The sequence below is a fragment of the Xenia sp. Carnegie-2017 genome, unplaced genomic scaffold (assembly GCF_021976095.1).
Source record: "Xenia sp. Carnegie-2017 unplaced genomic scaffold, XeniaSp_v1 HiC_scaffold_6, whole genome shotgun sequence".
In the NCBI taxonomy this organism is placed as follows: Eukaryota; Metazoa; Cnidaria; class Anthozoa; order Malacalcyonacea; family Xeniidae; genus Xenia; species Xenia sp. Carnegie-2017.
In genome coordinates this window covers 1,804,109-1,831,828 of record NW_025813526.1, presented here as the reverse complement: position 1 = coordinate 1,831,828, position 27,720 = coordinate 1,804,109, and the positions used below count along the sequence as shown (strand labels likewise).

The 27,720-nt window shown below is 33.1% G+C and overlaps 2 long non-coding RNA genes across 5 annotated transcripts; both read right to left on the bottom strand.

The window, feature by feature from the left end:
* Window positions 1-15,798: 15,798 nt before the first annotated feature.
* Window positions 15,799-16,244, bottom strand: LOC124456780. Of its 2 annotated transcripts, none has more exons than XR_006952460.1 (3): window positions 16,186-16,244; window positions 15,959-16,033; window positions 15,799-15,877 (listed from the first exon to the last, which is right to left on the bottom strand). It is a non-coding gene; the product is annotated as an uncharacterized LOC124456780 (long non-coding RNA). The 2 variants fall into 2 exon arrangements; XR_006952461.1 differs by having other exon boundaries at window positions 15,850-15,895.
* Window positions 16,245-20,357: 4,113 nt separating this feature from the next.
* Window positions 20,358-27,713, bottom strand: LOC124456774. 3 transcript variants are annotated; one of them, XR_006952452.1, is made up of 4 exons: window positions 27,582-27,713; window positions 27,349-27,509; window positions 24,311-24,393; window positions 20,358-21,694 (listed from the first exon to the last, which is right to left on the bottom strand). It is a non-coding gene; the product is annotated as an uncharacterized LOC124456774 (long non-coding RNA). The 3 variants fall into 3 exon arrangements; XR_006952451.1 differs by lacking the exon at window positions 20,358-21,694 and adding an exon at window positions 22,240-22,365; XR_006952450.1 differs by lacking the exons at window positions 20,358-21,694; window positions 24,311-24,393 and having other exon boundaries at window positions 27,083-27,509.
* Between the last annotated feature and the right edge of the window lie 7 nt (window positions 27,714-27,720).

The window sequence follows — 27,720 nt, the reverse complement described above, 5'->3', positions numbered from 1 at the left end:
CAAAATATACATTTAAGTTGATTTATCCAAAGGGGAACCTCCACGGACTGGGAATCTAAGTTCTTGATACAGGGTGTTTCAAAAAAAGGTAATTCACTTTTACTTGCTGATGTGGGTAAATTACTGAATAAATGACTGTAGTTTTAAATATTTAAACAAAGATTTCTATGTTCTAGCTATGGAATGCTATGTTGTTTGTTGCGATTTGGAAGGAAAATGAGTGAGATGCAAGCGCGTTGAAAAATTTTGGTCAAAGTCGCATTCTTTCACCTTTGAACATTTTTCCATCAACATGAAAGGTGCTTCACTTTGACTTTGCTGGTTTGTTTACTGACTATCACATATTTCATGTTGATGTTTCATTTTTCAATCTTGACAATATTTGAAATTATCCGACGTTTACAATTTCCATAATTCAGCAAAAGTTGATCCTCAAGGAGCCTTAATTAAACGTAAATACATAATAAATTAATAACTACATATGTATAGTATAGAAGCTACAGTGCATTAAAAAATCCCAGTCAAGAAACTTATTTTAATTACATTTATACCTCCTAGCGTGGAGATCAATCATTGCCGCTTAATCATGCAAATTTTCAACACAGGACATGGAACTAAAAAAAGACTCAATGGAACAATTCCGATCACTTTACGATAAAAATAAAAACTTATGGATACAATACGAAACTATCGGGCTATTTATGATAAATCGTGTCTAGAGTACAAAAATCAACAAGTAATTTGTGGTCTCTCGGCGATTTGAATTATGTCATTGAAGAGCATCGCAGACATGCCTCGGTCTGCCTCAGCCACAAGATCAGAAAGCATCTCAGGCTTGCCCTTAATAATGCCTCAGTCATATGTGAACCAGGCTTAAGAAGAAAATTATTTGTCGTTGTAAGGGTAAGGTTCTTTTCAAACGTCGCATTTTACATGAACCAAATGCATTAAAAACAAAAGAAAATGAGAAAAAAATCCTGGATATCTTTTGTTTTAAATGCATTCGGCTCATGTAAAATTCGACGTTTCAAACAGGCCTAAGATAAATAGTAAACTTAATTACATAAAAAGCACCTAAAAAATGGCGGTATTTTACGAGAACTCGAATATTCGTTAACAGCCTGAACGTACATTTCGACATTAATGTTTGTCATTATTTAAAATTTTCTGATGAGGAAAAAGGCTAATTTTGAAAATATATAAGCAAATAACATAATGGTAATGAAACATTATTTGCTTTTTAATTCCTAGGTTAAAACGTTTTCAAAGGCAGTATTGAGAAATGTCTTCGACGAGGATCGGGGCATCTCATTACTAAGATATAGCGTAATTTATATTTCCACTTCTTTATATACCATTCCCAAATTTTTATTAATTTAAACGTTTGTTTGTTCAGAGATTAGATAGTAGACACCAATGTTCGATAGACTAGTGAAACGCAGACAATAGCGAGATGTTTTTGACATTATGCAGATACATAACATAGAAAATGTAAACAACAAAGTTGTAGTGGTTGTGTTGGCAAAACCTTGTTATGGTGTTGTGTTTTGATACCCAACATTTTGAGTTCCTACCCATTTTTGTCAAATTATATCAATCATACTGGTATTTTGTAATTGTCAATCATAAAAAAGCAAATCCTTACGTACTCATGGAGTGCCTATTTCTTACAAATTATCATTCTATAAAGAATGTTTCAATGATACATCCTGTATAATTATTAAAAGCAAACTATAAAATGTTATAAGCACATTAAACAAACAATTGTCGAATGCGTCAGCAACCAACCTGGTGAAACGGTAAATGAATTGAAGAAATAAAAATTTTATTAACATGAAAGTTGTTTAAAAGTCACTATTTGTTATTCGGCTAAATTTGATATCTATGTTGCATGCTTCGTTGTTTGTCCGTCTATGCTTAATTAATCTTTTGCTTGCATTTATGTGTCTGTTGATATCGAAAATAATGAGTTACAATGAAACAATGTTAGTGGTACAAAAACAAAAGAATATTTTATGAATAATAGAAATGACATTGTTTAGTACATCCAAAGACGTTAAGTCAATTGAGCAAAAAAATATTTCTTGTGATCATTTATGTACATTTATACCTGTATTAGATGGCAATCCTTGACAGAATAGCGAAATGGTGATCCATTATAAATTACTGGAACTCCAAAACCCTTTAGATTTGTGCTATAAAAATATGAATGTTTGAATAACAAAGTTTAACCATATATTTACGTAAAAAAATATATTAATAAATAATAAAAACAAATACATAAATAAATATATAATATAGATATAATTAATCAATACAAAGTTCGCGGGGCACGGTCTGTTACAATGGAATGGGGCGAGTTATTGTTTGTTTATACAATTTAAGAGATTTTTTGGGCCGCCTTTGGTTTAACCTCACAAAGTTAAATCTATAACAAATGTGCTTCGCCAAGAAAATGCTCCAGTGAAAAATGTGAAATCTCTATTTCATCAAGATTTCAACGATGATAACATACCATCAACGTTTGGTGGTTATATTGTTTACCTCTGACTGACCATAACTTTCTTCAATTGTTTTTTGAAAGTCTCTTAATGTCATTCCACATTTCATATTTGTTTTTAACTTCTCTAGTTTAAACAGAACAGGACAATCCAGTGATATACAGCTCAGTTGTTCATCTCTAGCTCCACAACACTGAAAACATATCTACATAATGAAAAAAAATTAAATGTCAGGAAAAAGACAAACCATAATTATTAGGTTGTTTATTATGCATACCTCTTTAAGATGACTGTATTTTCTTTCCCAGTTCCCCACTCTACTTGCCAGAATAAAGACAGACTTTTGAGTGTTGCTACGACAACTTTGACACAAACCGTGCTGTGTTAATTGTTCACATACAGAACAGTGTAGAGTTGTAAAAAACCGAGAAATCGAACGCTAAAATTTGTTCATATAAATTAATTTAGCTTTTACATCAATTTATGAATGTACTAATGACAACTAACTTTTTACTAAATTTACTCATGAAAATCTAAACAACAATTTTGGAATGATTGACCCCCTGAATAATTGACAATTTTGGTTGACTTGTCACAGCAAGAGCTGAATAATCATTTCAAGTCTATGTTTAAGCCTTTATAAACTGTGATGGCAGACCTTAGAGAATTGTCCTCAAACTAACATTACCCATAAGAGCTTGGTCATGATAGAGGTCTGAGAAGCTACGAGAAGAACAGTTAAATAGACAGACAATTGACTATAAAACACAATAATATATTAAATATAGTTTCTTAAAATACAATTTCATCTCAATTCTAAAATACATTGTCTTCATGGTAAGTAGTGTTTGTCTTAATACTAGGTACAATCTCCAAAAGCACATCACTTTGTCCGAGTGCTATAAATATTCATGAAAATTTATATGAGTTTTGAAATGCACGACAACCTTATTAATTTACTATCTTTGTAGACAAGTCACGCAGGAAGAGCTGAATGATCGAGTCACACTCCATGCTTGATAAAGTATAAACTGTGATTTCAGTAAGGGCAATGGAGGATTGATAACTGGGATGCCAAAATTCATATATTTTTGTTATGTAATCTCTAATGGCAATTGATTTCAATAGAAACTAACACAGTAAAACAGGCATTTATAAATATTTGTTCCATCTTACTAGTTATTATCAATCTTCGGCCACCCTTGTATTCAAGACCTGTGAGATACTTGGTCTCAAACTAGCTTCACTGAAAATTATAACCTGATCATTATAAAGATCAGTGAAGTTAGTAGAACAGTTAACTACAAACATTGAAATTTAGGAAAACAACCTTCTGAATTAAACATACTTTCAACTCATATAATAAAGAATTTCCATGATTATAAATGATTATAACATGGTCAATTATTATCTTTAAACACTTTGTACTGACAAAAAGCAGCTTAGCTTATTCAAAGAATGCCATTTAGTCCACGAAATTCAGTTTATGAGAAAATTATTGTCCGACTGTCGCTACAAATGAAAATATGACATTGTTTACATCATCGATTATCACAAACCATTTTACAGTATTATGTACTTGAATATAACTATAATACCAAAATCTTCTCTGGAAGAATATGAAAATCCAGAAGCTTCGAATTACAAGCAGATAAATACAAAGTCACACATAGTAGTACACGAACGACAATAATCAACCGAACGATAATTGACGATAATGCTCAATGAACAGTCACATGACACGAGCGAGCACCCTACGGTATTTTACGATAAGTAACGATTGTCAAATTGCGACTTGCTGTTTTCCCGCCTTTTTTTCTCTATCTCTTGTAAACTTTACCTACAAGTACAACTACGAAGTTTCAGCCTCATCAAAAAAAGATTATGGACAATTGGGTTGAAGAAAAACTTGAAGAATGGAATCTTTTCTGTTTGAAAGATGTTTTTGAAGGTAAATAAATGAAGTGTCTATATGATTTAGTTCTTAGCTTTAGCTGTATTCTTTTGTTTTTGAGCTTTTTGTTCTTGAAACACATCTTTTTTCGAATTGCAATTTTTTTAGAAAATGAAGTATTGTCTTCGAGAAACATGTAAATCCTTATACTTTTTAGAAAAAGGTAAAGTTTTTAGAGGAAATAAGCAAAATGTTTCTATGAAATTATTATAATGTGAGATTGAAAATCCGAAAATTGACATTGTTTACATTTTCAATGGCATCATAAGTACACATGCACGCTACCGTAAAAGTTCTGAATTGTTCAACATCTATATTAAAATTTAAACAACACAAAAATACAGTCCTCATGCAGACATCAAAATCCAAATGGCAAAGGCAGTGGTAGAGCAGTTTCCTTTCCTTAAAGACGAAGAGGGTCAAGGATATGTACGCGTTCTTCATTACGTTTAACTTTTGATTTGGAATCAAATGATGTATTTTACAAATGTTTGTTTCTTTCTTGTACGTGATCGCTTTTTCAATTTTTTGGAAGCTTTGTACACGCCAGGAAAGGAAATTCATTCTGCTACAGAGTGGTTGGAAGAATGGCTTAGAAATGTTAGGAGAAAGAGCTTAAAACACCGTCAGACTGAACAAGAATTTGGCTCAACTTCAACTTCTCTAAAACACTTGACAAGATCTCTACCAGGTTAAATTCGTCAATTAAAAGATATTAAAAGTTTTTGATGGTGCTTGTGGAAAATTTCCTCTTTTTTTCTTAAAAAGAGCCAGTCATTAACGAATCAGACCATGCTGGAATGAAGCAGTGGATTAAAGACAACTGGGAGCCTATCTCAACCCTAAAAAGTTATATGCAGAAGACCGTCTTAAATCGATTAGAATGGATTCGAAAAACGCCCCAACTTACAATACGAGAGGTTATGAAAGAATACCCACGTCTTTTTAATGTCCATGGCATGGTAAAGAAAAATTCTTAAATGTTCTTTAGTTATACATCATCTTTTACGGGCTAACCAAATGTTTTTCAAAAATTTATTCAGGTTGAAACAAACCATTATTGATTTTTAGTACTTTATAGCATTGTCTCTTGCTGTTGGCAGTAAAATGTTTGAAAACATGAGCATTTTTTTTCTCTGAGAAAGTTTTCCTTAAGTCCTGTTAAACAGTGACAAAAATTTTTTCTGATCATCTCTTCCAACAGTAGCTATATATTGTCACTTTTAGATACAACATATAAGTAGTCTCATAATCAAACTCGTGTATTTGATGTAAAGTCTCAGGTCTACTGTTTAATTGTTTTCAGGTCGTTACAAACATACCTAAATATTTAGAAACAGCCTCAAGATGACCGTTTGTTTTAGCAATTGGTAGTCCATGCAGCCCAACGCAACTGTTCGTTATAATCGAAAGCCAGGGCTTGGAGCAGCCTAATCTTGTGAGAGCAATTGATGTTTGCTTTAAACTAATTTACGTACTTAACGTTAATTACCCATGGCAGAGCTGTTCGTCGTGGGAGTTTATAAAAAAGGTTTTGTATGGCATCGAGGACCATAGAAAACAGAAGACTACGCCTGCTGTTGTTGCAATGAGAGTAACATTAAAGTAATCAGACCATTGACGTTAAAAATATATTGATATAAATCTAAACTTCTCCAGCTATTACATACACCTGTTGTTAATATACATGATACTTGTCTATCTTCTGTTTGTAGTTTTTACTAAATGTAAGTTGTGTCTATGCAATGTTTTTTTCTTAAATAAATACTTTTTGAGCATATATATACTGTCTCAATGAATCACTAAGAATCGCCCAGGAATTTAACAAGGCCACTAGTTAATTTTAACTGGGACAAGAGTCAAAATTTTAACATTAGGTCATGGTTGAATTTAACCGGAATAAAGGTTAATTAATTCAACCCCGATTCCTTGTTAAAATAACCAGGATTGCGTTGGTTCCATTTTAGTGCAGCTGTTAATGACAAAAAGACACCTAACCCTTCACTTTGATGATACAAGTATGAAATTTTCTCACATTCTTACTATGCCTAGTAACACAAAATTTTGATATAGGGCCAGCCCATATTTTATATTTAAAACGAGTTCTGCGAATGTCGTGTTTAATGACGTCGTCGGTAGTAAAAAAAAGTAAAGTTCAGAGAAATCTGCAATTTCCCTGTATATTCTTAAACAACCGCTAAAGATGATAGAAAAACTATATTACAACTTTTTCTTTTGGGCATTTCTTTCCCAAATATTGTGCATGGAATATTCTTAAAAGTGCCAACTCAGCACTTTTTTTTATATTATATATAAAGTGTAAAACAATGTGCCCTCCTGGCTTTCACCATAGTGCAATGATAAATCGTATTGAAACAATGAAGAACATTCAATTAAGTTTCTTTAAGATTTGTTACCTTACTTGTGTTAGCATTCAAAATACTTACTCATTCTATCCTTTAACATTTCAGGTTTTTAGCACATTTTGTCACTTCAATGTTTTGAAACGCTTCAAAACAATCACCTAATTGATTTTCAACTCGTGCATAAAAATCGTACGCACTGACCAACCATGAAGTAATTTATTATTATATCTTTACTTGTTCTTGTTTTAAAACTTTGCTTTAAGATTGTAATGACATGCGCATATTTTGCGTGTTCAATTTAATGTAGAAGATTCTTTTTTTGATCAAGATGTAAACACAACAAAGCATGCACATGTAGTGTCAATAGCTGCTTCCCTCGTAGAATAGTATATAACTCATGGACTGGAAACTATGCATAATTTGTCAAAGACACTGCAGAACGTCTACAATGTCCATGAAACTCAGAAAGAAAGGATGCAGGAGTTGGGTACTCCTCATTTGCGAAAAATCTGCAAGAATTTATTAAAATTGATATGTTACCGGTGAATCTAGACGTAAAGGGTCTCGATGGAGGTAATGGAATAGAAGAAACGCTGAAAGAACGCCAAGCATTATGGCATAAATCATGTAGAGATATTTTCAACAATACAAAGTGACAACGTGCCCTGAAAAGAAGCTTAAGTGCGGAGAAGACAGACGAAGAACAAACATCTGAAATCGAAAAAGGAAGTCCAGTTAAAGCCAGAAGAGCAAGCTTCCCTGCAGTTTCCAAGAACGAGTGCATTTTCTATGATAAAGCAGACAACTCTTCAAACCTTCGTGCAGCTTCAACGCTTGAGATAGACGGAAGGGTTAGGGAATGTGCTGTTTTGCTAAACGACAGACAATTTATAGCAAAAGAATCGAATCGCGATATGGTAGCAAGGGAGGCCAACTATCATCCTAAATTTCTTATTTCTCTCTATAATCGAGCAAGGGCAATGAAGGCTGAGACGTCAACAATTTCTGAACGTTCAGGACCAAACCTTGAAGGGGCTAGCGTTTGCTGAACTTATTGCTTATATTGAAGAACGACTAGAATCAGACTATTTAGTTTTGCTTAAGATGACGGAGCTGACAACATATTTTAAAATGAAGTTGAAGTTAAATACTACCAGACTTAAGAAAGAATCTTGACTGTTTTTCCCAATCTTACTGATCAAAGTTAAGGAAGAGACACTATACTTGTATTGAAACATGAAATTGGAAACGCTTTTAAAAGAGCAAAGAAGAAGATTCGGAAGCATGGCATTTAACAAGAGCGGCTATGATTATAAGAAGAGATATATTTCAAACAAAGAACTCATTCAACGGAAAATTCTTCGAAGATTGTCTAAAGGATTCCGTTCCAGCATTATTAAAAGTTGTTATAGATATGATACTTAAAGGAGCCATTGTAAACAAACAACTGGCAAAAAGAGATCCAAATCAAGCTGGCTTAACTATCTCTTAACATATTGTCTTCAATTGCACATCACGCGAGCGTGAAGCGTCAAGACCTCATCACACTAGAGAAAAAGAATGTCTGGTACCAATATACACGTCCCTCAAAATTCATGGAACTACGAGAGATAAATCACTTATCGATGCTTTTTTAAAGTTGGGATTGTGCATCTCGTACGATCGGCTTTTATCTGTTTCTTCCGACATTGCTAATAAAATAATAGCAAGGTACGAGAGTGATGACGTTGTTTGTCTGTCGAAGTTATGGAAAGGATTGTTTACAACTGCAGCAGTTGACAACATAGATCATCATCCCAGCTCCACAAGTGCACAAAACTCTTTCCACGGTACAGCAATTTTGTTCGTGCAGCATCCAACAGTTCATGAAAATGGTGAGAGTAGAGAAGTAGATTTATTTGATTCGTTGTAAATGCGTCAAAGCACACTTAGTTTGTACTCGTTTGTGTAATTGTAGGGGTGATTGTCAATAACATGATGCCATTAAAATCATTTTAACATTATTGTTCTTGGTTAAGCGCTTTTCCAATGTATTTAAGAAAGAGCAATAACACTAAACAAAAGTGCTGAGTCAGCACTTTTGAAACACTTTTAATGTAGAATATTTCAGAATGTATTGCTCAAAAGCGAAAGTTGTAATATAGTTTTTCTATCGTCTTTAGCTGTTGTATAAGAATATACAGAGAAATTGCGATGACTCCGAACTTTTGTTTTTTTTTACTACTGAAAACGTCATCAAGCACGACATGCGCAGAACGCGTTGTAAATGTAAAATATGGGCTGGCCCTATATCAAAATTTTGTCTTTTCAGGCATGGTAGACTATAAGAAAGTTTTAACCTTGTATTTTTCAAGTGAAGAATTTTGTCATTAACAGCTGTACTATATATATATGTAAATAAATAAGTTATATAGTAGATATCAACTAGCAGTGGAAGCTGGGTGCGATTAAGTATGCAGTGGCTTAGGGGCCCACACTTTGGTGGCGACCGCACTCTCCCTGCGTACTCCGAGCAAAGCCTATCGCAGGTGATCTCGGGTCTGATGGGCGGAAGCTTGCTATTGGCATCTCCCAAGTAGGATAGCGTGGAGGGGCCGAAATCTCCTACCGAAACGTTAACATGCGGCGTTCTAGTGCCTTACGCTTAAGAAGGTATCGGAAAGCATGGACCGAAAACGGGGTTTTTTGCTTTCGAATTTTATCTTTTTTGTGTCATTAAAGGACCTAGAACATCCAAGTATACTGCAAACGTTCAAAAAACTTTTGCCTTTTTAACTCATAATCTACTTTTTTTCTTACAACAGTTTCATGATTCAATCTAAAAAGCAACTACTCTTGTCGAGTAATTTTGCTATTTAAATGATACACTTATCAGATACAAACAAATTCTTTTGATCGCCTAGAGACAGCTGTCCAATTTATTACGTACTTAATAAAGCATTTCCAAATCAAGTACAAAAAAAACATACTGAATGCTAAACAAAAGCAGGTATTTATACTTTCTACATAACACAATTAATGAATCAATCAGCTGGTGAATAAATGGTTTCCAAAGTATATTATGGATTTCACCACAAGCAACAAATACAATATTGCAATGTCATATAATGATTAGATGCGAAGATGACTTTAACGTCCCCACTATACAATATCAAACGTCTATTAACTTTTCTCGTAAAGAATGGATGAAACTCTTCAACTAATTCATTGTAGCGCTGATAGGTGCTTAGAACATCAAGTAAAGGACCACAAGTATGCGCAACAGGCCGAAGGCCTAAGTGTTTTATGCCGGTGAATGTGATCTTCATCTTCATTCCCGGTAGAACCACTCTGGCTCCAAAATTGACCTGAAGAAATGCACTAATGTTACTCAGAAGAAATTTAATAAATTTGGTCAAGTGGTTCTCACGTCACGTGCTCGTTGTCATTTTTTGGAGATGCATCAAGCATTTTAACGACTTTCTTCGGTGTGGGCTTACTTTCATCGTAAGACAAAAAAATGTATGCGATATTCTGGAATTCTGCACTTTCAATCTTCAAACATCACAGTATCAGATTCCATCCATTGCAATCCACAGGGTAAAATATTGGATTCCAGAGTTAGAAAATTACTTGATCATATAACTAATTGGCATGTTCAAATCTTGAAGAGTTTGACGTAAAATATTATTAAATATATAATTTTATTTTGACTATGTTGATTAAATCTACTTCATTCAGTAGCTAAATAATTGCAGGCTACCAACATGTATGAATTGCGTGCCAATTTTTTTAAATGTATGACATTGTATTTAATAAACGCAGTGTTTTGGGAGATGTACCCAAAAGCCAAGAAATGAAAAGAAACCTGAATATTCATGATAACTACGATAAATAATGTTATGACAAATGCCTTCACTTGGCCCCAAATGTGGACACTGTTTTTTTTCCAAACCAAAACGAAATGGAAGGGGAAACCGGCGGATCCGGTAAAAAACCCTCCAATAAAAGAAAGAAGAAAAAATTTAGAAGAATTACCTCAAATTTTTGTAGTGTTTTATGATGTTTTATATTTTTGTTGTTTTCAATGATCCCGATGATCTACTTTAACATGCAGCGTAGTCAGATCGTGCGTCTTATACAGTCGTAGAAAAAATTTAAATTTACGGAGCAATAAAAATGTGGGCTGACTACCCTATTGACACAGAAATATTTTTTGTTCGCACATAAGAGGCGCAAACTTCTGTAGAGCACAAAAAATGAAATAGTGCAGAGTGTTAACAAAAATTGTAATCAATAGACGAAAAACGAAAACTAATAGCAGCCATATATAAATCATGTATAAAAATTATTTAGTACGTAGGGACCTGACCATTCACCTGCCCATAAAAATTAAAAATAAATTGACTAAAGAAACGTTATGACTTGCATAAAAATAATTTTTGATATCTGCTAGACTTTATTCCATTGAAATTTTTTATGTTGCCTCATTAATTAATAACTGGCTTTCACTCGTGTGTTTTGTCAGAAAATTAAACAATTGTGAACATTTAGTTATACGGAAATTTTTAACGGTCGAATTTGAAAATGCGTTATACTGATAAACATTATGGATAAATAAAATAGAAAGTGTGCATTTTATAATAACGACGCTTGTTTCCTGGTGTTTCTGCCCGACTTCGTCGTTCATTCATTGTCCAGTTAGAAGGCCTACAGACATAGCTACTCTATAACAAACACGTTATAAATGTCAGCATAATGAAGGAACAAAAACTGAAATTAATTATATTGAAAAGAACAAAACTTTAATACCTGATTTCCAAGGGATGTCCTGGTCAGTCTGATCCAGGCGACTTGATCGGTCTCTTCCTTTTTTTTCACCGCGTAGTTTTTACGTTGTATCGTTGAAATTAATTGTAAAATTTTTATCTTAGTAATTCAATGAACCCTACTTGCATTATTGCAATTTTCTTAATAAACGTTAAATAAAATTACTAAAAAGTAGCGAGTGAAAGCCAGCTATTTTCTCACCGCAAGTGACATCTTTTATTGACACTTTTTTAAGTTGGGTGTTTTTCATGATTAAGTTTCAAATTATAAAGATAGACCATCAGGATCCTATTTAAGTATTTCATGCATTTACTCATACAAGTTGATTTTAACACTTATATCTACTCAACTTACAAACCACAAGATATAGATCGTGTTTTTCCATTCGCTTGTTTTCCATCTTCGTAGAATGTAGTCCATTTTTATAGTGCAATCACTTCAATGTAATGTTCATACGTACATATGCCGTTATGAGATGTCCATTCAACATGTCGATATCATTCCATACACGAAGTAAGGAGCATCATCAACCAATAAAGAAGCTACTAATGTGATCAATTGCCATTTCGATATACTACAATTCACAATGCACTGTTATGGTAACTTCAAGCGAAGGAAAAAGGGACCGCACTTCAATACCCTAGTTTTATCATTACTCAAAGAATGCTTACTGCAGAGTTGATCTTCTGTGAGTATCAGTTGACCACCTTTACGTAGGTTCATATAACAATGGGGCCCATCATCATTATATGAACAAACAACTGACATCAACAAAGAATCCAAACTACAAATGAACATTCTTGGCCATGAATCACCATGACACATGAGTAATGAGAAACTAGTAAAAGTAATTGAGGTTAATGACACAGGTGGTAAAGGGACTTTCACAACTCCATTCTTGTGGGATCTGCAATATAAGAAAATATGAAACACATGTATGAGATTTCATGATGAATAACTCTGCATATGACGTTAGTTTGCGTTTTAAATTCTTAATCATATATATTGAGAATGAGCAAACTGTTATATGTTTCTGTTTAAACTATTCAAACGGTAGAACATTCACCTTCATTGCACGAATAGCTTTAGTGAGTTGAGTTTGAACGATGTAACAAGTTTCGCACCTTTAAAGGCTTATAATCGTGATGAAAGCATTTTACAGTAAAAGCTTTGACATTACGAGGCCTTTACTAAGACCAGTTCATTATTCCATGTAACTCATACTTTGGTATTCGTAAGTAAAAAGACAGAATTTAACTTTCTTCCTACAACGTTAAAGTGAGTAATTTTCTGTTGAAGTAAAACACACGAATTTAAACATGTTAACGTTTCTTTAATTGACGTCATAACTAAAATTATTATTGTCATTAGCTCCTTAGGAGCATGCCACCTTTCACAAAGACAATAAATAATCCTTCAATGCGTTTTTAAGGCCTGTTTCAAACATCGCATTTTACATGTGCTGAATGTATTTAAGACAAAAGATAATAAGGAATTTATCTCATTATATTCCTCACAAACGTCTTCGAGCCTGTGTAAACACGAAAAATATCTTTTACTTCTTTTATTAAACAATGATAATACAAAACAGACAAATTAAAAACAAATGTTTTAATTTTTTATGTAACAGGTATTCATGATTGATTTGGAAATTCTCTTTGATTGATTCTAATTGATTGAGCTCAGATAGGTTTGCTAATGCCAAGTTTGCTAATGTTAACTCAACTATAGACAAATCAACGCACGCATTTTTCTGTCTTTATTTTATAAACAAAAATGGATACTTTTACCTTTGGGAATCATGTTCCTCTTCATCATCTTTCCAAAATGTCTGTGACATTAATATTGATTCTTTATCTTCATCAATATCTTCATCACTACCTTCTGAATAAACAATAAAATAAAAAAGATTGATTGAAAAACTTCATATAAGACAAATTTTACAAAACACAAATGAAACTGTACACAATCAACATTGATATCCATGTCTAATTATGGTATTTTTAATCTCAATACAATATTCATATAATGGAGTGTTCATTCTTACTTTGTGAGCCAGCAATATGAGAACATTCATGCAGCAGTGTTTCATTGTCATCCTTATCCTAACTCATTAAAATCTCCACCAATTCTTTATCCAACTCTCCAGCTAAATAAATGTCTTATATTAATAAAAATTTGAGCCCTTGAGAGAGAAAGAATTATTTTTGGTGAATAATACATGAACTGCTGGTCTGGCTGGCTTGTAGTACATCTATAACTGACTGATCAACAACTGGACTATACACATCCACATCTAAAACAGAAGAAAATAGAAATATTTTATTGTATAAATCTAAATTAAAATAAGTTAAACAAAATTCATCAAAACCTTGATTTATTGTTGCTTCACACTGCAGTTGCTTGCCTTGTGACAAAACACGTTGAGAAAATTCTTTAAAGTCTTTGGGTGAAAGAGATTTTTCCAACGTCTCCAACTCCCTTTGACTGCAAGATTATTTGAAATTCATAAAAACATAAAGTTAAATCATTAAACATCACAAGGTCAAGTCTTACATCAAAAAAGTTGAATTTTTATGTGTAGTGTTAAGTACATGACAATTAATAAAGGGAAAGTTGAACACATCTTTAACAAAACATGAAATTTTATGGACTATAAAACAGCATCATTCTGAGATGAACACGTCACAGCCGCTGAATGCCATGAATACAATATAAAATGCATGAAATGCATTGTGAGCTATACAATGATGTGACATGCATTTTTTTGTATATTACCTTGTGAAACAGGAAGTGCAACTTGTGAAGATAGTCCAATATCTCGTCTTCACTGTCTTTCATCTTCCCACATAGCAGTTATACCAGGATTACGACCAATACAACCTTCATAAACATAATAAACTTATTAAAGATGTATAAACAGTAAAATGAAGACATAAAGATAAGTAAATTTTACTTTCAAAATTTATTTGATTCAAGATATCTTCAGCAATTACATCAACTTCAAGTTCACAACGACTGACTTTTTTCACAGTAGGATCCAGGCATAAAGTTCTAAATAATGACAAATAACAAACATTAAAAGGATGAATATCAACTGTAAAGATAGTTATCATAAAGAATCATTCTAAACTTAAACTAATTTTTCTGGATTGAACATTGACTCTAAATCTTGGGATAAATCATACGCACGTGTGTCAAATTTAGGATTAAGGATTTACACAAATCCTTTGGGTTTCAATTAATCTTCAAGTTTAAAATATATGAATCAGACAAACCTAGGAATAGTGTCTTCATTCCAGTGTTGAGATGAAGGAAAATTGAGAAATGAATTTGGAGATGAACCATGAAGTGGAATTGATTTATTATTATATGAAAGATTTTTTTCTATAAAATTTAATTTGATGGTAAATAATCACTTGTGATGTTAGATTTTCATAGAATGCTGAAAAAATCAATAATGAAACTTTCCTGTTTTTCAAGAAATTCCTTTTAAATGAACTTTTCTTACATGAAGTAAGTTCATACCATAAAGATTGTAATCAATGAGAAACTAAAATAAACAATATTTTAATATAATTCTTATAATGTAACTTAGTGGAAATCTGTAGAAGTTGACCATCCAGGTAGGAAAAGACTAAAAAGGTCAGTGGTATTATTGCTGAATGACATTTTAACATTATTACCAGCAATCATCTCATCTAGATGTGAAAACATCAATCAAGACTACCCCCAACAGTCCTTCTCAATACTGTAGTATCCTTTATGATCAACATCAACAAACATGCAGCTATACTTCCACAATGTGTTCAAACCATTCACTTTATTGACAAAATGTTTTGCACATGAAATTTACAGCTATAATCCATAATGAAATGTTTTTATTGGGCACCTGAGATCTGATGTATAATTATAGCAAAGTGGCCATCTATACATGCAAATGTTGCATCTCCGATGTCAGTAGAAAAGTCAGCCCATTTTTTACTCCTACGTACAATACAAATATTGCTTTAATCAATTACTTTGAAAAACAATGAATGGGATTAATTTCTAAAGAAATAAACAACAAATTTTGCATGCCTTGCCCCCTGTCTGGTGCACAGTTTACAAACTAACCACTCCAGTCTGGGTTATAACAATCAAAGATGTGTTTTTTCTCATTAATCAGAAAAAACAATAATTACCTGTAGAATATAAGGAACATGAGCTTCGTGTGGTTGAAATGAATTGTTCAATATAGCTCCATTCTGAAGAAGATCACAAGTCTGAAAAAACTAAAAAATTTTGACGTCGTTTTATGTTAGAACAACATGAAAAATATATCTTACTTGGGAATTATTCTTGGATTGTACAACTCCATCTTAATAAACTCTTCTTCGTTCTCATGATAACCATAAAATGGTCTAAAAAATAAAATCATTTTGGGTGAATAATATTGAAACGTTTTTGAGTCGAAAATGGGAGATTTTGTGTTGTGAGGTAAAGAAGAGAGTAAAAAAGATTTAATAATAGTAAGCTTTGTCAACATGAGGAGAAAACAAGGAAAATAACTTACATTTTTTTAACAATTTCAGTTTTATGAACATATTTCATAGAAGATGATGTTCTACCAAACGCAACTTGAACAGCAAAATCTACACTTGTCGTAAATTGTTTCAGATATTTATCTGTGGGCTTAGTTCCATCGTAAGGTATGTATAAGTAAGGAAATACTTGATGAATATGAACACAAGTTTTCTGTCCACCAGGAGTTGAGCCAAATATCCTCAAAACTGGAACACGGTCAACATTCGCCTCGCGAAATTTAGAAAACAAAATATCTAAGCCATCTATAGGTTTTCCCACGTAAAAATCAGCATCTACAATCCTAACAGAAAACATTCTGTTGCTCCAAGTAAGAAAATATATCGTCAACTAAAATTTTTGAAAGACGAAAGACGAGAGTTGAATCCGCCATATCTGTTTTACATTATAGATTAGCCAATCAAAGATTTCATAAGCAAACCCTTATACCAAGTCATCGTAATCACCTTTTTGGGATTAGATGGGATAAAGGCCTCCCTCTAATCTCTAATATATAAATCCTAACATGGTTTTTAATATGCACATGAAAAACATGTGACTTGGACGAGATCAAGTTAACACTGATCTCTAAGTTAATCACTAATCTCTAAGTAAACACTGTCCTCAAATAAAAGGTCCAATTAAAAGTCGGGGGGGGAGCTTATTAAGCTAAAGCATGTAGGCCCACAATCTGAACTTCCCACTTTTCGTAGTTATTGTAAGGAAAAATCGGACATTATAAGTGATAAAATTATGCTTTTGGTTAAAACCCAGTTGAACAATTCATTTATTGACATGTCACCAAGGAAAAGGAATTTATCACGACAATATCACGACATCCTCACAATTTTGATAGAAGCACTGCTATTTAAGATACTAAATTTGCCTCAGTAATGCTGTAATTACTTTGAACGTCGTTCTTACTAAACTAGGTGAAATTTTCTGACAAAGAAATTTTAAAATTAAATCCAAGGATTTTGGCAGTAGCTTTGTTTAAGTAAATAATAAAAATAATGTTTTTCCTGTAGCAAATAACTTTTAGAATTATGGAAAATCACACTCCAGAAACACTGGTAAACGTTGTTGACGAACTCCAGATTTAGAAATTTTCCACGGGTGAGCATGACTTTATAGACCTCGCTAGAAAGGCTTACGCGTTTCGCGTTAGAAAATATGCTCCCCAGAAGTTCACGTCTTTCTTCATGTCTAACTACGACACTGCATGTAAAGGATTTCCGCTTTCGTCGAGCAAAATATTGTCTGCATCCTGATGTTTTTGGTCCCGTACACTCATGTCAATTCTGAAAATTAATATTAGTTAAATGTGTACAACATTTATGAGTTGATTGAGTTGAACTGAAATTGAATTTGCAATAAAATTTCTAAATCAATCCCTGTCGTGTATATTTCAATTATAGCTAAAATATATAATTTCCTCAACTCATTTTATCGTCTGGCTGTTATGAACAGAATTCAATATTTCACAATAAAAACAGCAGGTGACTAAAATCAAGCACTTATTGAACATTCCAATTTCTTTATTATCAAGCAGAAGCAAAGGCATCATGTAGATGGTTGCGTCGTCTTTAATATTTCGAAATTTGTTAAGGTATGTTGATTGAAAAGTTTACCTATCAGAGTGTCATTGTTTGTTCTTATGTCTTTAGTTTTGATATATTTGTCATAAAAAAAATGAAATGTCATTTTCGTGATGGAATTCACACTTCATATGTTTTATATTGATACATCTGTTGATTTTGGTGGGATTTTCCCAACAACACATTGGATAATTTATCATTTCAAAATACTGACCTTTCTTGCATTATACCAAACAATTAATTTTATTAGTATTTTGGAATATCATTGGTACGGCAGGGCTAAAAATCAACAAGATGAATCAAAATTATGACACGTCACAGAATTTCAGTTATGCATATCATTATGTGCAATAATTTTAATGTTATCTAACATGGCTTTTATCAAGAACAATTTTTTTCCTCTTTCATATAGTCATCTATCTATTTATCTTATTCCTAACATAGATGATTACATAAAACCGTTTTACTAGGTATGTCTTTAGAAATTGCGCATACTTTGAGTAAAAAGCTCACTTCATCATGTACACGTGATTTTTTTCTGTTCTATATTTGTTCAACTTGTTGTAAGATAGACTATTTAAAATATTTGTTTGCGTCAAAAGTTCACAAAATGACAAAACTTTACATGATGAACTGTCAAGTCCAAACGCTATCAATTTTTAAGTATCTCTGATTACTGAGATATGACAAATTATTCAAAATTAGAGACTTCGAGATTAATTATTTTGAAATTCCCTTTTTAAATAAAGACTGCCCCTAAAATCTTGAGCCCCTTAACTTTTACTTGTTTCTCACGCCCCTGATCAAATTATTTGTTTATCCGGATCAAAAGTTTACAAAATGACAAAACTTCATTGACCACGTTTCAAAGTTGGAACGATGATAATTTCAGAGTAGCTCTGTTTATCGATTTTCTAAACTTCCTAAATTATAAATCTTTAATTTTTGAGCCATCTTATTATCTTATGTTTACTTCAGTTAGTTTGCATGTAAGTCAGGATGTTCAATAATTGAAATATATTATAGTAAACTGTGAAAGGTTTATTGGCATAAAGCTTCCAAGTCAAAACTTCTTTGTGTTTACTTCAGTCATAGCTAAAATAAAAAATTTGCATTTCATATTCTATTGGGTATGAACAGAATTCAATATTTTACAATAAAAACAGCAGGTGATTAAAATCAAGCATTTATTGAACATTCCAATTTCTTTATTATCAAGCAAAAGCAAACACATCATGTAGTTGGTTGCGTCGTTTTTTATCTTTCTGAATTTGTGAAGGTATGTTGATTTTATAGTTTACTCTCTTTGTGTAATAGTGTATTTTAACCTTCTGATTTAATGTTTTGTGTCCATGTATCAATTTTTTTGTTTTAGTGTCACGAATATTGTAGTTAAGTATAACTTATAAATTAGTGCCACGTATTTTTTATAAGGATAAATTTTCTTCATTTTGGCGGGATTTTCAAACACAGATAAATTTTGGATACATTACACGTGGAAAATACGACTTTTCCCACATCAATTACTCTAACCGTTTATTTCAAATGATATTAATACAGCAAAGTTAATAAATAAACGTGTTTAGTCAAAATAATGACACTTAAAAGAATGTTAGACATGCATGTCATTATGTGCAATAATTTTACTTTTTCTAACACGGCTTTATCAAGACGTGTACAACATTTTATACAATATAGGACCAGAATATTTACATCGAAAGAGAGTATGAAGTTTATTATCTAGATCTTTATATTTCGCAAATTTTGCGTTAGATATCTATGGAACAATTAGTTGCTACAGATTTGCATGATCACTATTTTTGAGTCCTTTCTGTGTCTTTGTTGAAAGGTATTTTTGATATGACTAACAATTGTTGACTTTTATGGGTTTTAAACAATCAACTAAATTTTAGATAAGTTAACGTTGGAAAACACTAAACTTTCCAGCATCATCGCTAGCAATACATTCCAATAGTTCATTTCAAATATTATTCTAAAAAATCAACAAAATGTGTCAAAATAATCACACGTCACAGAGTTATGTATATCATTATACGGAATGATTTTAATTTTTGTGACATGACTATCTTCAAGAAGCACAACATTTTTTTTATTTCTTATTGGATTCTCTTGCTGAAAATCTAATTCATGATCAACTGAAAACAATTATCTTTGATGCATTTTAATTGATGTCAACATAAAATTCATTAATATTGACACAAAATTAGGAAATCGAACGAGACATACCTGAAGTTGAAGTTCGATTGGTATTCTATTAGCATCTACAAAGCAGAGATTACACGACATACTACGCATGCGCACATTGGTCATATTTCAAAGATAGTGGCCACATGAACCGCCTAAATGTGCATATGAACGATATGCAGGGAGGCAGTAACATGATAGGTGGGCGTGTAATCTCTGCTCTGTAGATGCTAATAGAATCCCAATCGATTTTCAACTTCAGGTAATGCTCGTTCAATTTCCTAATTCTATTAGCATCTACCGCAGAGATCCCACGAGATTTGAAAGTCATGTGGGAACAATTCATACCTACACGCAAATATGACATTAAGTTATAAACATATTTTAATTGGAGATGTATCAAACATACCCAGAAATAGTAACAAATATGAATTCAAATATTTCCTCCTCTTGCACTATACATGCAAGTATATGTGTCGTGAACTCCCTGCCAAGTTCAACTAAAGAGAATTCTCATCCAATATCTGTCTTATTGGGATGCTGAAGAATGGCATTCCCAAACTCCGCATCCCCACGTTGAGACACAACGTTCTTATTGTAAAACCGATGAAAATCGCAATCAGTCTTCCAACTTTCAGCTTTCAGTATAGAGTTTATTGAAACATCACATTGCTTCGCTTTACTGGTGGCTGTGGCTCGTGTACTATGTGGTTTGAACGTTTCTATATCAATTCCTGCAGCTTGCATGACAGTTCTAACGAGATATAGATGACTTTGATACTTTATGAAAGGGTCGAATTGTGCTAAGAAATAGTTGATTCTCCAGACCCCGAATGGGAGCAGTGCGTAAATCTATTCTACCATGACTGAGGCAACACATAGTTGGTGAATGTAAAGTAGGTTGAATGCGTGTTGGTCCAGACTGTTTGACAAGTTGGTCGATATAGAAGGTGTATGAGTCCTCTTCCTTATTTACAGTTAAGAGGTTCATGAGGTGAGGTGATTGGGCACGCTGCCCTGTGACTAATGCACAGAGCATTACCAACTTATCAGTAAGCTGTTGTAGATTTAAGTCTCCTACTGCGGGATGTATCTTTATATACTCTAAAACAATGGAAGTGTCCCAGTTCACTTGATATCTTGGTAGTGCTGGTCTAGATTAGAACATTCCATTTATAAATCTCTGAACCATATAATGTGTACCAATCATAGAATTCTCTTCAGTAATAACGAATGAACATAACATACTTCGAACAGTGTTTATGCAACTGTAACTCATCTCTTGATCAAATAGGTGCTGTAGAAAGTCTAGAACTACCTGTAAAGTTGGATGAAGGGGATCTGCATTGCGTTTATTAACATAGAGTTGCCTTTTGTTAAGGTAACTTGATATTGTTTTTGTGTTCTTGGCAGCCAGGAATTAGTTGTTGTTGCTTGAGCTTGTGGTGAAATGTCCTTACTTGATAATGATCTCCAGATAAGAGACAAGCTATCAGACTCAGTCTCCCTTTGAGTGGATGTTCTTTTGCTTTATTGGATGGTAAGCTCACGTTGCTTTTGTTTTTGGGTAGGAGAATGGGTCGGTGAATTATTAATCTTGCCAGCATCGGATACCAGGATTGAGTTGGACATTTGCGCACGATGAGAATTGTCCGTTCCTGGGCCATTTCTATTTTTTGTAAAACTTCTGATATAACACTAAAAGGTGGAAAAGCATAAAGAAACAATTTACTCCAATCAATGCAAAAAGCGTTAATAGCCCACGTCTGGGGATCTGGGTGCCACGAGACATAGGGCTTAAATTGATAGTTTATTCTAGAAGCAAACATGTCATCTTCTCTGGTCCCAAAAATATGCTGTTATTTCATGAAATAATTCAGCATCAAGCTTTCATTCTTTGGAATTATCAAATGTTCTGGAGTTTGTCAGCCACCACATTACGTTTCTTAGGGATATAGCTCACAGTTAGCCATATGTCCCTGATTCTGCACCACGCCCATATTTCTCTTGCAATTTTATTGCAATGGTGAGAGTGGTAGCCCCCCCTCCCCCATGTGGTAATATATGCAAGGGCAGTGGTATTGTCAGTCATTACTTTAATGTGAGTGTGGACTAGACAATTAATAAGCAAATAATTCCAGACAATTAATGTGCGAGTCTTTTTCGGCGATTGACCATTCGCCTCCCGTGGACTGTTTGTTAATACTTGCGCCACATCCCTTGGTAAAGGCGTCCGTATACAATACGTGGTCAATCTTGCCATGATTCAGATGTTTTTTGGACTCATATGCATTATTAATCCACCAAGATACGTCCTCCAGCGCCGAAAGAGAGAGTTTCAATTTCACATCAAAGTTACCCCTGTTAGACTTAAGAGATGTTGTTTTGTCTGTGTCAAAATCACGATAAAACAGTGGGCAATATTCAACGCCAAGAAACAAGCTACCATCATACCAATTAACTTAGCCATTTCCCGTATGCTAGGAGGGTGAGATTTTAGCACCCCCCCTGGCAACCTAGCATAATTTGCTGTGTTTCTCTATGGATATAATGATAGTCATATCTGTTGAATTTAACACAAACCCTAAATGTCGTAAAATCTGCGTGGGTTCTGTTACAGATTTATCTTTATGGGGTAGAAATCCTAACTTCTGAAACAATTGTACAGTGTCATGTACGTTTTCCTCGCATTCTGTATAGGAGTAGCTCATTAAAAAAGAGTCATCAATGTAACCGCTAGAAACGTGCTTAACCTCCCTCTGCTTAGAATATACTGGCTTGAGTATTTTTGTAAATAAACGTAGAGCGGAAGAAAATCTTGATCAGTTGCTGTGCAGCCTTTTTGCTTTCTTTTACTGTTTTCAGGCGTTCCTTTAAATATAGCAATGACTAAGAGTAAGGCTCATGAAAATACTGCAACTCTGGGAGTATTATAATATGAAAACATTTCATTAAAATCAATAATCAATCTACCTAACGTTATAACACGAAGAATGTACAAATCCGCCAAGGTAAAATTGGAAAGTTAAAAAATTGAAACTATTCATGTTGTGATAAATATTTCAAAAATTTCCCTGTGCAAAAGCGATTTTCATCGCCATTTCGCTAGCGACGGACGTAGTACCAATTTTGTGCCCCCCTCCCCCTCCCCCACTCGCAAAACTCTGGCGACGCCACTACCAAAATGTATCCAAATGCCTAAATGCAGGAAAACTAAAATGTCCAATTGCGTTGTGTTCAGCTGCCATTATCGATATTCACTTACACGTACAAGTAAAACTGTAACATTACGTAGCTATGTTTGATCTTCAACAATTTTAGTTGTCTATAAATTCAAATATACAAACTATTTATGTTGATATTAATAATTTTATGACCCTTAGATGGAGTCAAGAGAAGAAAAGAATTACAACTACTTGCAGAAAATACTTAAAAATGTCGTTAAGAAGAAACTTGTTGATTTATTTATCCAAGAGTGGAACATTAATTACGGAGTATGGGATAATACAAACGTTAGTGGTCAGAAGTTGTTCCATATTGAAATCACAGAGAAAAAATTTTGTGATAGACAAACTTTGTCAAAATTTAAAGATGGTGACACCAGTAAGTGGGATTGTACGGTATTATGCAAATCAATATTATTTACCCATTCGATTGGAACAAAAATTGATCCAAACACTGAAGCTGCTGTGAATGAACTTCGTAAAGTAAGAAACAAAATCGCTCATAATGTAGATGGTAAATTATCTGATGCTGATTATCACACAATGGTTTGTGATATTGAAAACTCATTTCAAGATCTAGGATTTATATTTACTGAAATTATCAAAATAAAAAGTGAACGAAACATATTTTATTCTTTTCAAGTACTTCCTTGCAAACCAAATCACGATGTGGTTAAACGTACAGAATTACTTAATCAAATCACAACAGATCTCAATAACTTGCGCAGTACTAACAATAATGAACTAACATATTACTATATTTCTGGTAATCCTGGCAGTGGTAAATCTCAATTAGCTAGACAAATTTGCGAAGAAATGTATAACTCATTTGACTGGGAAAAGAATACGACATTTGTGATGACACTCGAAGGAAAAGAAATCGATTCTCTTTTGAAAACTTATGCTGAACTTTATCAACGATTAAACAATGATAAAACTGTCATTGAAAATATTTTAAAAGAAGCAAAAAGCAGAGAAGACAAAATCAAAGATTTTCAATTATTGCTGACACAGCAACTGAAATCATGGCAAACATGGTGGATTGTAGTAGATAACGTGTATGAACTTGATAAAATTTATCCATTATTACCTCAAGTTGGTGATCATAGCTGGAAAAATGGTCAAATTATAATAACTGTCCAAAATACAGATGCTATACCGCCAGATGGAAATCTAAGTAAACACATTTCAGTTAGTCATGGTATGAACAATGAAGAATGTCGACAACTTCTATATGTCTTTTCTGATATTCATAATAAAGATGAAAACTTTTTAAAAGATTTATCAGACAAATTAGATCGTCAACCGTTGTTCCTGGCAAATGCTGCTTCCTACGTAGGTAGAGTAAAAAGTGTAAATCCGACATTCACGTGGGAGCAATATTTTGATAAGTTGAATAAAGGAGAGCGACAGAACATGGATGCCAAATTTCAAAAAATAAATACATCTTATTTAGGAATGAAAACTGTTATGTTAGCAGTACAAAAAAATGCCGAAGAATCCATCTTGTTGGAACATATTTTTAAACTTTTCTCAATAATATCTTTTGATCCCTTACCACAAGATGTTATCATACCATTTATTAAAAGCATTGATCCACAAAAATCTGCAGAAGATGTCTGTCTTGAATTAAAGCATTGTTCTTTATTCCTTCAAACGGAAAACAACGACATTCGCCTGCACAGCGTTGTACACGAAGCCATCATAAAATATTCATCGCAAACTTTCGGCTGTAAACAAAACGAAAAGAATTCAAAAAATTCTGCAGCTGATCTTGTCTGTCAAGTTGCTTGGGCACTAAATTATTTTGAAGACAGAGAAGATGAAATCAAAATAATTCCACATCTAATTAAATTCATATCAAATTCATCATTTCAACATTTCCTAAATAAGTTGATCGATGTAAAATCATCAAAAGAAAAACTTGATGAAAGAAATTGGAAACTTGCCAAATATTTTATAGATGTTTTGGAAAGATTTTGCAACTATAAACTTGCAACTAAAGTACTTTATGAAATAACAGAAATTCAAACTGAAGTGTTAGGTGTTGATCATATTGATGTTTCATATTCGTACAACGAGCTGGGTGTATTGCTTAGGAAGAATGGAGAATATGAAAATGCTAAAGATTTTTTCGAGCGAGCAAAATTGAAACGAAATTGAAACGAAATTGAAACGAAAGCATTTGGACCTGACCATGTCAATATTTCGACATCGTACAACAATCTTGGTTTGGTTTACGATTATATGGGAGAGTACAAAAAAGCAAAAGCCTTTTATGAACGAGCGATGAAAATTAAAACGAAAGTATTTGGACCTGACCATGTTAATATTGCGGCAACGTACAACAATCTGGGTTTGGTTTACAGAAAAATGGGAGAGTACGAAAAAGCAAAAGACTTTTTTGAACGAGCGATAGAAATTAAAACAAAAGCATTTGGAACTGACCATGTTAATATTGCTACAACGTACAGCAATCTGGGTTTGGTTTACAGAAAAATGGGAGAGTACGAAAAAGCAAAAGATTTTTGAACGAGCAATGAAAATTCAAACGAAAGCATTTCGACCTGACCATGTTAATATTGCAAAAACGTACAACAATCTGGGTTCGGTTTACAGTAAAATGGGAGAGTACGAAAAAGCAAAATATTTTTATGAAAGAGCAATAAAATTCAAACAAAAACATTTCAACCTGACCATGTTAATATTGCGAAAACGTACAAAAATCTGGGTTTGGTTTACAGTAAAATGGGAGAGTACGAAAAAGCAAAGGACTTTTTTGAACGAGCGATGAAAATTAAAACGAAAGCATTTGGACCTGACCATGTTAATATTGCGACAACGTACAACAATCTGGGTTTGGTTTACAGAGATATGGGAGAGTACAAAAAAGCAAAAGATTTTTATGAACGAGCGAAGGAAATTCAAACAAAAGCATTTGGACCTGACCATGTTAATATTGCAACAACGTACGACAATCTGGGTTCGGTTTACAGTAAAATGGGAGAGTACGAAAAAGCAAAAGATTTTTATGAACGAGCGATAGAAATTGAAACAAAAGCATTTGGACCTGACCATGTTAATATTGCGAAAACGTACAACAATCTGGGTTCGGTTTACAGTAAAATGGGAGAGTACGAAAAAGCAAAAGATTTTTATGATCGAGCGATAGAAATTCAAACAAAAACATTTGGACCTGACCATGTTAATTTTGCGAAAACGTACAACAATCTGGGCTCGGTTTACAGTAAAATGGGAGAGTACGAAAAAGCAAAAGATTTTTATGAACGAGCGATAGAAACTAAAACAAAAACATTTGGACCTGACCATGTTAATATTACGAAAACGTACAACAATCTGGGTTTGGTTTACAGAGATATGGGAGAGTACGAAAAAGCAAAAGATTTTTATGAACGAGCGATTAAAATTAAAACTAAATCATTTGGACCTGACCATGTTAATATTGCGAAAACGTACAACAATCTGGGTTTGGTTTACATAGATATGGGAGAGTACAAAATAGCAAAAGATTTTTATGAACGAGCGATAGAATTCAAACAAAAGCATTTGGACCTGACCATGTTAATATTATGAAAACGTACAAAAATCTGAGTTTGGTTTACAGTAAAATGGGAGAGTACGAAAAAGCAAAAGATTTTTATGAACGAGCGACAAAAATTCAAACAAAAACATTTGGACCTAACCATGTTAATATTTCAAAAAACGTACAACCATCCGGGTTCGTTTTACAGTAAAATGGGAGAGTACGAAAAAGCAAAAGATTTTTTTAAACGAGCGATGAAAAATAAATTATGATAAAACATAAAACAACGACAGCAATTATAATAAATAATAAAACAAATACATAAATGAATATATAATATAGATACAATTAATCAATACAAAATTTGCGGGGCACGGTCTGTTACAATGGAATGGGGCGAGTTATCGTTTGTTTATACAATTTATGTGATTTTTGGGTCGCCTTTGGTTTAACCTCACAAAGTTAAATCTATAACAAATGTGCTTCGCCAAGAATATGCTCTAGTGAAAAATGTGAAATCTCTATTTCATCAAGATTTCAACGATGATAATATACCATCAACGTTTGGTGGTTATATTGTTTACCTCTGACTGACCATAACTTTTTCAATTGTTTTTTGAAAGTTTCTTAATGTCATTCCATATTCCATATTTGTTTTTAACTTCTCTAGTTTAAACATAACAGGACAATCCAGTGATATACAGCTCAGTTGTTCATCTCTAGCTCCACAACACTGAAAACATATCTACAATATGAAAAAAAATTAAACGTCATGAAAAATACAAACCATAATTATTAGGTTATTTCTTATGCATACCTCTTTAAGATGACTGTATTTTCTTTCCCAGTTCCCCACTCTACTTGCCAGAATAAAGACAGACTTTTGAGGGTTGCTACGACAACTTTGACACAAACCGTGCTGTGTTAATTGTTCACATACAGGACTGTAGAGTTGT